Source organism: Manis javanica, chromosome 2 (assembly GCF_040802235.1).
Source record: "Manis javanica isolate MJ-LG chromosome 2, MJ_LKY, whole genome shotgun sequence".
Classification (NCBI taxonomy): Eukaryota; Metazoa; Chordata; class Mammalia; order Pholidota; family Manidae; genus Manis; species Manis javanica.
This window is the reverse complement of record NC_133157.1, coordinates 58,908,933-58,921,318: the sequence shown is the minus strand read 5'-3', so window position 1 is coordinate 58,921,318 and position 12,386 is coordinate 58,908,933. Positions and strand designations below refer to the sequence as shown.

The 12,386-nt window shown below is 37.9% G+C and overlaps 1 long non-coding RNA gene across 2 annotated transcripts in view; it reads left to right on the top strand.

The window, feature by feature from the left end:
- The window catches only part of LOC118972419 (uncharacterized), a 271,560-nt gene extending 263,432 nt beyond the window's left edge, over positions 1 to 8,128 (top strand). For both annotated transcript variants that reach the window (XR_005061379.2, XR_012127725.1), the window contains one exon: positions 6,029 to 8,128. This is a non-coding gene — a long non-coding RNA (uncharacterized lncRNA). The remainder of the gene's footprint in view (positions 1 to 6,028) is intronic.
- The last annotated feature ends 4,258 nt before the right edge of the window (positions 8,129 to 12,386 follow it).

The following is a 12,386-nucleotide window of genomic DNA, read 5'->3' as shown; positions in this document are numbered from 1 at the left end:
AGAAATTGAAAATATATACTTCTCCAATTACATCTGCAGCACAACTATGCCAATATGTCTTTGTCACTTACTATGAAATGCCAAAGATTAAAATCAATAAAAAGAGGTCATCTGCAAAATAAAATATGAAGTAGTCATTAATTAAAATAAAAATATGTACTCACATGACCATGATACATTGTTAAAGATACAGATTATAAAATAATATGTAAAATATGTTATTTTTGTAAGTATGGATTTGTACTAAGTATACCATTTTTATAACTAAAAACATCAGGAGGAATATACATGAAAATGTAGTTATTACACCTGAGAACTAGGTGCTTGAATATTAATTTTCTTTCTTTTACTTTTCAGAATTGTTTGATTTTTTCAAGGTTTATGACTTGTGTTTATATTTTTTTGAAACAAAAAATGTTGGGTGGGGTGTGTCTTGCCTGAGGGTTTCAGCCACAGACAAGTTCACTATGCATTCAGTGAGATGAGAAATGACAGCGGAACATGCTTGGGGTAAAAGGGCTTATACCAGGTTTTATTCTCATGGAGGTAGGTCAAGCATCCAACAGTCTGCAGGCCTGTAATCCACCTCTGTCTCTGCCTCTGCCTCTGCCTAGAGTATTGGTAGGAGCTCTTTATAAGTGACTCCAACAATAAAAGCTTATTGCCTTCTGGGTGTGGAATCAGTAGCCTAGTAATAGGCCATTTACATCATCAAGTAGTTAAGGCTCAGGTGAGGTTCCTGCCCAAAGGAACTTCCATTTTCCCCACAGGGTGGATCATGAAAGAGCTAACAAAGTTAGAGGAAGTGGATGAATTGGGACTTCAACACAGGGTTGCTGCTCTGAAGCCCCGGTGTGTTCTATAATATAATAGGTGAGATATAGATGTAGATATAGGAGATAATATGGATTGCCTCCAATCTAATCACAAACATAATAAGGAAAAAATATAATACAAGAGAAGGGTGGAAAAAGAAGGAATAGAAATGAGGAAAAAAGTCTATAACAGAAATGAAAAACAAATCTTTCAGTAATTTGAGTGTCTCCCTTTTGTTGTTGCTAGCCCAAAATAAAAGCAATGTCCAAATTGATATTGTAAGTCAGATTTGTTTGACAGCTGATACTCATGCACTGTCTGAATTATTTCAAAAGCATGCCTCTGTGGTGTAATACAATAATGCAATACAGGGGTGTGTGTGTGTGTGTGTGTGTGTGTGTGTGTGTGTGTGTGTGTGTGTGTGTGTGTGTGTGTGTGCTTAACATACAGGAAAGCATATATAGCAAGAGTAGTCATCAGAAAAAAAATCACAGATTAGGTCCTGAAATAAATGTTTTTGTACACATCTCTAAAAGGAGCCTTTAAATAAATTTCATGCACACATTTTTTCTTTTGGAATCAGAGGAACAAGTTGTATACATGTTTCTCAAAGATGCATCCCTGATCCATCTTCAATATACTTGACTTAGGTCTTACACCAAACTTCATGAATATATATATTTCTCTCCTAAAGTGATACTTATACAGACTACAGTCAGATATCAACAGAGCAAAATATATATGTACAGATTTTGAAAATAGTCACAGTTTAGAAATTTTATTAAAATATACTAAATATCTCTACTGTGGCTTTTAAAAATGAAGTTAAATTTATTTATATACATATAGTTGTATTAAAGTGGTAACAAACCACTCCTATTTTCCTTCCTACACATGTATATGAAAGTAGAAACATTTGTTCTATAACATGTTTAAGTCTTTTTTGTTCCCAGTCACCCTCAGAAGCTTCTATATTGTGCTTGCTAACGTGTTTCAAGTCAGAGCCCATGCAAATATTCAGTGGAGCTCTGCTTTCCTGTAGGCAAAATGTGCTTGGCTTCAACAATTTCAGAAAGTTGTCAACTGAAGAGAAACCAATTAGTATCATAACTGTATTATAATGAAAAAAAATGTATCTTCATTCAAGTATAGGGAATTAAAGATTAGAATAGAATTCTGTACAGCAGATAGCTTATTGAGTATCAATAACTATATGGTGAACAAAAACAAGGAAAGCTGTTTTGGATTTAATGAATATGGTAAATCTCAGTCTAACAATAACTTTATTTTCCAAGTTCTTACATATTGTCATTTCAGAAGTGGGTGATATTAAAATTTTGGCCAGAAAAATAGCATGCAGGCAGTGTAATATTTCCAAGCTAGGGTGTCCAAAATGAGATGTATGAGATATTCATGAAAAATTTATTAGAAAACAGGTACTTTTTACATTTTAATTATTTAACTTTCATTTCTATAATATCTCATAAAGTTTATGTTATATTTATGTGTATTAGATATGCATTATATGTTTTTAAAGAATAAGTATCAATGTATTTGGATAGTGTATTTAAGGGTGTTCAAGATTGTCAACCATTGTTCTAAGAAAATAAAACCCATGCACAGAAGAGGAAAATAATTTAGCCACACTGGTCTAATAGGCTTTAAAAAGATTGACAAATTATTTGTGAACTAAAAGAAATCACATGGAAGAAATGCTGGATCAATGCAGGGCAAAGATTTTCCTAAAATGACTGAAAGAAAGAAATTGCAAATTATAATAGTAATAATAATTTTAAAATTCAGGCAGGAGAATCATTAAACTAACTGATTGGCCTACTTTTCTATTTAGAGCAGTTCAAAATCCCTTACCTAAGGGAAATGGAATTGTAAGAAAGGGAATTTTTAAAAAGTGAGTTGTAATATACTTGGTCAATTGTTTTGCTTTGCTGCATTGATTGAGAAATCAGTATAGACATTACAGCAAATTTTAAAACTCCATGCAGAACTTTGTAGATATTAATACCACTCATAATTGTGGCTGAGTATAATTGTTCCCCTCCCTTCCCCTACCTGCCTGAAACTATAACTAACTCTCCAAAAGGCAAATTTCATTTTGTCATGAAAAGTAGAGGAAGCAGAGAGGGTAGAGCAGCATCCTTCAAGAACATCAGATGAGGTAGGAATGTCACTCTGAATATACTGAGAACCCACAGAAGAAAGGAAGAGGACCAGAGGCATCGTGAAGAAGGCCTTGGGAATCAGAGGAGCTAAGGGCTTTCACTCCTAGCTACCCAGTCCAGAAAATTGCAAAATCAAAAGGGGCAGAATGTTTGCTTGTGAAGTATAAAAGCCTCCAGATGGAGAATGCTGAGCCAGAATGCTGAGGCTAACTGGTGAAGGACCTAGCAAGATGGAAGGGTCAGTTAATTTATTAGAAGGACAGACGTAAAATATTAACATTGGAGACCCGAGCAAATGGCTTTTGGAAACTCCAATAAAGCAGGGATGCCTCAAACTCACAGGCTTTGGAGAAGCTGAAAAGTCAAATTCTACACTCACATGCTGGCATGTATTTTCTCTTTAAGTCAATGTCTTAGGCTTTAACAGCTAAAACCAAGTAATTTAAAAAATACAATAAAATCTGGAGCTGTAAAGACTGTGGAAACTTACTTAACAGCATGAGCTAAAGATAACCAGGAATTTGCCACTGGGAACTATTTAATGCTTTTGATGGAGCAGCAGCATACAGGGCCTGAGGTAATTGATGTACAGAAAGAACAAGCTAATAAATACTAGTTCTAGAATTTCTATGATTTAAGGGGGATGGGAGTGTTAAGTTGATGGATAAGTCCCACAATGCTTTTCTTTTATAAGGCCTGCTAAGTCTAGTTGGCAATCATATTTCAAATCCATTCATAAGGTCCCTACAGAAGAATAAAAAGCAAGTGTCAAGTGTCTGGACACTCACCAAAAATAGAACAAAGGTTGTATGTATATACATGCTCAGCATTAATAAATGTGTTAAACTATCACTTGTGGTGAATCCATTTAGCATGCTTTTTCTATGCAAAGAAATATAGATAAATTGAACAGGAACTAGGGAGATAAGAATGAGTGTTACTAAGCTTTCCTGGCCTTGCTTTTTTGTTTCTGGAATCCTGTTTTTCTGTGTATGCTAGTTTCTGTTTTTGTTTTTCATAAGGAAGTTAAGACTGGTTTGAACGTGCTGTGACTCTGCAGTTGAGGGCACAAACTCAGTGACAAGCGCTCCTGATCAGATCAGCACTATGGTGGTTAGCTATTTCGGCATAGCAAACCATCTCATACTCGGGCTTAAAACAATAACCTCTCATTATTTTTGATGGTTCTAGAAGTCAGCAAGGCTGTGCTGTGATCTGGTCTGGGCTCAGGAGATCTCCTCTGGGCTTGCCTGTTTGGGAATCTGGAGCAGGTCAGCTGCAGGCTGGGACTTCAGGGACGGTGTTTCATCTTCCAGGAGGCTGTCTCAGGCTGCATCTCAGGGTGGTGGCAGGCTTGGAGAGAAAACCGGAGAGGCTCACTGTCTCTTGAAGCCTGGACAGGAAACTCGCCTACTATGACTCCTGCCCATTTTATGGATCAAAGCAAGTCAAGGCCCAGACTCAATCTGGGCTTAAATGATAGCTCAGATTCAAGAGGTGAAGGGAAAGAGTCTGTATAGGAGTAGTCTTTCACAAGGGATATAGATGCAGTGATGGGTACAAAATGGAGTCATTTTTACAATCAGTCTGCTAAAAAAATAACATGTAAATCCAGTATCTGTATTACTTGCATTGACATTTTATAACAGGAAAGACCAGACAATGATTCTCTTGTCTGAACAATCTAGGCACAGTGGGGAGCTGATCTTTCAGGGCAGATAATCTGGACCTAGATTGTTTGGACTTCAATCCTGGCTCTAAAATTTAATATCTGCATAATCTTGGGAAAATGTTTTATCTCCCAATGCCTAAATAGTCTCATCTATAAAACAGGAATGATAAATAGTATCTATATCAAAGTGTTAGTAGAAGGACTAAATAATCTATAGAACCTGGCACACAGTCATCTAATAAATATATTAAATTTTATTATTGGTAGCATTGATAGAAAAATATTAGCAAAGAGATAATTGCAAGAATGGGGCATCCAGTGGATTTTTAGCTAGACTTGCAAGTGATCTGGCTAAGCATCAATAATTTGTGAGGTACAGTACAGTACCATATCCCTATTATTTAGCCTTGGTTTTAACTATCTCTGAATTAGTTTATTTAAATCTTGCTCAGTCCTTCTAACAAGTAAATCAGCAAAGTATATAACTGCTCTATACTTACTTCACTTTTAAAAACATGGGATTCTGAATTCACTTCAGTGCATTTTAAAGAAAGGCTTTATCAAAGCAATCTGTAATTATAGCAGCAGGCTTCTATATTCTAAATCAGGTCTTTCATAGAATTAGAAGTATTTCCCTCCCTTCTTCTCCCAAACCTCACTTGCAATCCTTTCACCCACTACCCAGTAAAGAATAAAAATAACCAGATTAAAAGTTTTGTGATCTCAAGTTCATGTATCATAGAAAGAATATATCCTACCCATGGGTAGAGAAAGAAGGCAAAGGCAGCCTCCTAACTACAGATCACAGCTAAGGAGTATATATCAAGTACCTATCACGTGAAAGAAGGGTGGCAGAGCTTCTGTGAGATGAGAATGAAGGAGAAATCTGGGAAAAGAATGCCAAGTCACCAGAGAAGCCAAATATGCTCCCAAGCAGCCAAAACATAAGCATGTGCCTGTGTGCCCAGGGCCTAAAAGAAACCCATGTTGAAAGAAAATCAGGCTTTAGATCTAAAGGAAATCATCTTCTTTGTATATTTTGCCTGCAGTTTTGATTTTCTTTTTATCTCAAAAGAATTTGCATGAACCGTTTCAATTCATTTTTCTTGCACAGATTCAGCACATTTTAACAGCATGCTGACATTCTCATGGAAGAAGTTGAATTTGATATATGCCTTTTAGTCTCCTTCAGTGGAATGGACCACTCATACTCACTTTGCTGGTGAGCTTCAGGGAGGAAGAATCTAATATTTATTGAACACTTGATGTATAGCAAGAAGCCGCCAAACATTTTCACATATGTTCTGTCACTTAATTCCTGCTACTATCCTAAAATGGGGTTCATTCTCCCATTTTACAGATGAAAAGACAGAAGACAGATTCAAGAGGCCCTGTGACTTGGCCAAAGCCATAGAACAAGTATTCCACTGGAGCAAAACCAGACTGAGTGCTTGCCAGTTAAGAGAGAAAGATAAGCAGCAAATCTGCAGGACGTCTCTCCCATGCCCACCACTTTTCATCCCCTTCCAAACAGCTGTATTGCGCAACTAAGATATTCATCTCCATTCACACTGCACAAATGCCTCAGGCAGAAGATCCGGCAAAATTCTCAAATTAACTACCAAAACTCTCACACACACATCTACACACACACACACACACACACACACACACACACACACACACACACACTGAATGAAATCCAGGAGTTGAAAAGGGACACAAAATTTAAGGTCTGTGCATGACAGAGATTTGAATATAACTGAAACTTTGCTTGCATCTTTTGTGCTCATTACCCTGAGATCTGTTTTCAATTTTTACCTTGTTTAGCGCCCTGTCCTGGGGACTGCCAATGAAAGAGAGGCTATGATAGACCAAAATGAGCCCTGTTATCCCTTCAATCTTGGGAAAAGACAGTGCACCAATTACACTGAATTGCCAACATATAGATTTTAAATACATTGTGGACTCAAATGGAGATTAGCCCCTGGATTTTAACTTTCTTTTAAGACCAGATAGCTTATAAATTGAGTTTGATATACTTCTGCCCTTTAAGGAACTCTGGTAGTCCAGTTCTGATTGCCAAGTCTGCACCTCTGAAAATGAACCTCTGAAGAGAGTCTCAGCATTTTATGACTTTTAGTCCTTAGGTAACCAGTCAGTTTTTAGATGGACAAGTGTAGGTATGAATGCAATCTTAACATTCACTGTTAGGTCCAGATGTGTTATTTCTCCACTAAGTTCTAGGAAGCATCTAATATCATGAGGAGAGTCTATGCACTAGGCATGGTGTGAAGTGTTCAACATAAATGATCTCATTTAAGTCAGGTCTGTGTTTTATGGTTATGTTTCAGGTTGCTGCTTATGAGGATGGTTTGGAAAAGCAGGTATGCTGGCATTTGACCTCAAAAAATTAGCTGAGAGCAAAACAGGGTGGTGCTTGTGGTGTCTGGGAAGAGTTCTGTGTCATGATTTCAGTGAGTACAGATACTTGAGAGAATATATCCTTATTTTTGCCTCCTGGTGACCATATTTATGGAAAAAGACAAGAAGCCATAGACTGCAAAATTTGAGGTTACTGATGGAGGCAGAATTCAAGAGTGACCTACCTGGGTTAGGCTGAAGTCAAATAAAATGCTTATGATTCAGGTTTTTCATTTCTTATTTTCCCGAACAGAATATAAAGGTTACTTACATTTGTTGGTCTAAAAACTAATTGAAATTATAGACTGAAGTGAAGATTGGAAATTGGGGCAAATGTTTCAAAGAAGACACATTAAGAGAACTTGCTTATGAGACAAAGGGCTAGATCAACATAGGTCTCTAAGTTTTTGATTCCCTAGTCACTTTCTCTACTTCCACTGAAAAGATCAGATTATTTTTAATAGACTTTATTTGGCTACAACCTGTTTGGGGAGGAGATTCAGATTCACTGCCAAGGTGTACTCAGAAAGACATTGTCACCGAATTCATTTCACCAAACAAATGAAGCTGTAGTTCAAACACGACTGTGACTCTTTGAGACCTACTTAGTGATGGATAAAAGCCTCAAAAACTTAATAGTTAGGTTTTCCCCTATCAGTCAACATTAGATTCATTAGCAAAGAGCTCTCACACTTCAATGATATGCTTGTTGATCAGGAAAAAAGAATCTGTATTTATTTAATGACTGGTTTCTTCAGCTGGTGTTATTTCAAGCGAATTTCATTTTTACATTGCATAAATTGCAGCAATGGCTATATGATACATTTATTTTCAGTCCTGTTCAGGGTTAGTGGGGGATATCAAATTGACAGGCTCAGAGAGCAAATGGGAGTTATCACAGCAAAACTGCAAATCTCTCTTCAGTTTCTAGCCTCTGGAGCAGCCAGGTGATCCCAGCGTTCCTGAGGAGGGAAGTGTGCACAGGCAGGTTCGCTGGGTACAGGTTGAAAAATGTCATTATTTTGGAAGAGGGAGTTCTTGGGGCTCACTGGATTCTCAAGGAATCCTCAGCTTCATCTCCATGTTTTATTTTACAAAAGGCTATTAAAAATACTTGCTGCCCTAAATGTCCTGCTATTTCCTTTCCATTTCTCTAAATCCTCGCAGTCCTTTTTAAAGCCTGGATTCTATTTCACCTCTTCTATGAAGATTTTCCTGAGCACTCCAATACATGGCAATTGTATCTTTTACCAAACTCCTCTGGCTCAGGAGAAAAAAATACACTAGTGATTACCTCACAGCATAGGTCTGAGTTCCAGCTGTGATTCATGCTGTCTGTGTGGTCCTGGGTAGGTGATGTCTCACCTCTGATTCCTGATTCCCTGACCTATAATTCTAGTCTAGTAATATTTTACGTCATTGAATGATTTTGAGGATAAAATTAAAAGTTATGGGTAAAGATCTGACCCATAAACTCCCAAGCAATTTACCATATCCTTTCTGTGTTATTTACTGTATATTTCATATCTTTTTTGTCTTAAGGAGATTCCAAGCTCCATCTGGATCATGTGTCTTACTTACTTGTGTTTCTATCCTCTACTACCTATTTTAGTGCTTTGCAAATATTAGCTGCCCATGCAGTGTAGCTGACATTTTAATCAATGTAAATGGCTTTGCAGAATGAACAGAACTATGTCCTAGAGATGGATGAGCGTGTAAACATATGTGTTCTCTCATTTTAGCTAGGATATGTGGCTATGGTATGGTATCCATGGTAGAGGGAAAAAAAACGCAGCAGTTTGAATGGCTCTGCCACAAGGTTTCTGAAGTGCAAAAAGGCAAATGCCATAGATGATGGGTCTAGATGCCTTGAAGAAGCAGTTTTACATGCAGATTTTTTTGGTTCATTCAAGTCAATGAAGGCTGGATGGTAATCCTTACTGGAATGCTCAGAGTGTAAACCTGGGGATTTCCTAGGATCTGTGGGAGAGTGGAGACCAGCAGCTTCCCTCACATTCAAGTGACAAGTGCCAGAGCCGAGGAGGGAGATGGTTCTGTTAGTGTGAAGCTATGAGGATGTGGCATGATATATTACCATGGTGATGACAAGACCAGCTAGTTGCAAGGAGTGAGGCATTTAACCCTGTGACAAGGCTAAAGAAGGCTAAGGTAGGATCTCTTTGTTTCATGTGGGAGTGTGAGCAGCAAAATCATAGCCATGGGCTTGTTTGGCAAAGTATCCTAAATTGGACACACACTCATCACTTACCTGGCGCTGAGACATTGCCATTCTCATACTTGTCTTCTGCTCATTCTTATACTATAACTCTTTATGATTTTTCAGTTGTTCCTTGTACACTCACACTGAGCCAGTACCTCTCCCTGCTACCTTCCAAAGGGCTCCCTTTTCTGTGGATTGGCTATATCACATGCACTCACTCCACAAGTGATGCATCATGTACCTACTAGGAGCCAAGTATTACATTAGGTAATAGAGTTTCTTGGATTAAATGCACAGTCCCTGCCCTCAGGAAACCAGACTAGGGAGATGAGAAGAGTCAGTTACAAGAAGTATGATATCATGCAGTGTCTGAGGTAAGCAGAATGCACTCCTGGAGGGTGAGCACCTAATCCACACAGTTGCAGGGTTAAGGAGGTCAAAGAAGCCGCTTCAAACAAGTCCCTCTGAACTGAGTCTGGTAAGATGAAGAGGAAGGCAGGAGGAAGGCAGAAAGAAAAAGCATTCTACTTAGCTGGTGGTATACATATCAGGGTGGGAAGATATGCGGGCATACTCCCATACTCCTGAGATTCACTGGCTGTAACTGCAGCTCAGGGCACGAGCGAAGAGCTGGAGGGGGACGCAAGGGCCAGACTATAAATGCCACGTGTGCCCTGCTATGGGGAATGGAGTTGATACTGTTCTCAGAAATACTGAGGAGTAAAAATGGACAAACCTTAATTAGATGTTCCAGTAAAAGTCTGGAAAGAAGCTCATGCAAATAATGGAGAATAGGATCTGGGAGAAAATAAATAAATATCATTTGATCATGATAACATTGTGGTACTCGGTAAATGTTCCGATGAAGATTCTTTGTGGAGATTGGATATTACTTCTGGAACTCAGAAGCTGAAGAGGTAAGTTGGGGAGTCACCAGTAATTAGACCACAGAAATGGATTATATCACTCAGAACATGGAGGATGAGAGAGCAGAGGCCAAAATTCTGGGATGAGCATTTAAAGAGTATTTGATAGATGATTAGAAAGAATGACCAGAGAGGCAGGAAGAGAGTCATAAGGAATGTTTATGGAAGCTAAGGAAATGGAGAGTTTTCCAAGAGAAGGAAGTGATCAACAGTAACAAATGTCACTTGGCTGGAAATTGACTTTTAGTTTGACATTTTAATCCTCATCGCAATTCTCCAATAAACTACTGACTGCCTAATTTGATCATTGACGGTTGCCTTGCCCCACCCCAATTATAATTTCAGATTTTCTATGACTCATGAAAGGAGGCAGAATTGCCAGAACATTAAGGGAACTTCAGCTTTTTTCAAATATGAGAGTAAAGTAACAGGGATATTAGAGACATGGTCCAATGTGAAATGTTCTCAGTTTAGTGTTTATCCTAAGAGTTCTTACTACTTACGGGGTAAATAGTCATAGCATTATTTTAGTTCCCCAGATTCCTCAACTCAGCACTTAATGCCCAACAGCTGCTCATTCTGCACCCAATCTGGGAAGATTTATTTTCAGTTACCATAGAATAAGTGATACACTAATCATGTCTCAAGAGGTTTAGTGCTTTTAGAAAGACTCCACCTTAGTCTGCAAACCTGAGAAAATTTTGAGTCTGTTCCAAAGGAGTGTCAAATGTCAGGTTCAAAGTCTACAGAAATTAAGCAATTTCTATAATGAAAATTCATTAACTTCAAACAAAAAAGAAAAACATGACACATATTTCCTTAATACCCTTAGAGACATCTGATAGTATTTTGGCCATATTAGCTATCTATTGCTATCTAAGAGACTACCTCAAAACTTAGTGATTAAAACAAAAATGAATTATTATTCTTCATGATTTACCAGGCTTGGTTTGGTGTTTTCTATGCACATTATCCCTGTACTCACTCATCTGACTGCTGCAAGTTGGCTGGGACAGAAAGACACGATGGCCCATTCCCCTGTCAGCAATTGATGCCGGCTGTGGACTAGAGCACCTTGATTCTTCCGCATAGGACCTCTCATTCTCCAGTAGGGTAACCAGCTCCCTTTCCTGCCATCTCAGGGAAGCACTTCAAGGATGTAAAAATGGAAGCTGCCAGGCCTGCGAAGGCCTCACCTTGAAAGCCGCACAGAATTATTCCCACTGCATTTTATTTTCAAAGCAAGTCACAAGGCCACTCAGATTCCAGGGTGGGGAAATGGACTCTGTCTCTTGATGGAAAAAACTGCAAAATGCTTTTCTTCACTGCTGGTGTGTATGTGTGTGTGCATGTTTAGTATTAGTTTTACATAGTTGCTATCTTACCGAAGATGCAGTATAGCATAAAAACTAAAAACAAGTACTCTAAAATCAGAGTACTTGGGTTCAAATCTCAGCTCCTCCCAGCCCTACAGCTCTATTACTACTTACCTTAGTTGGTGACATGAGTATTTTACAGTATTTTAGAAAGTACTCAAAGAGTACCTGGGATATAACAAACATAGTGATATTAACTATATTTATTAGTATTTTAAATGTCTTATTTTTCTGTTCACATTAAAATATAACCGTTTTGCTATGTTATAACAAATTTTTCACACATATATTTTAAATTTCTGTCCAGCAGTTCATTATGTGGCTATGCCATAATTTTCTTAACCATTTCCTCTATAGTATGTTTAGTCTAATTCCTATTATCAGCTATTATATATTGCACACAACAATAATTTTTAGATATAAAGCTTTTTGCTTTTTTTACTTTTATTTTTTGGCTGTATTTGGGTCTGTGTGTATTTGTCTATATTTTGTGGTTACTGCCATAAGATAGATTCTCAGGATTGGAAATTCTGGTAATGAATTGTTTAGTCCTTCTAATACATGTTGTCAGATTCCCTCCTAGAAGAGCACAGCTGTTTACACCCCCACCAATGTATGAAAGGCAGGGCAGCATCACCTTTTTTACCCTTAATTGTGGTTCTTTAGATGTGGTATAATTTCAAGATGGAGAACGTGAGGAATCTGGACTGCTTCATTTTTCCCTCCTGTGAAAGCAGATTAAAGCTGAGCAGAAAAGCAGCCCTAGATGCC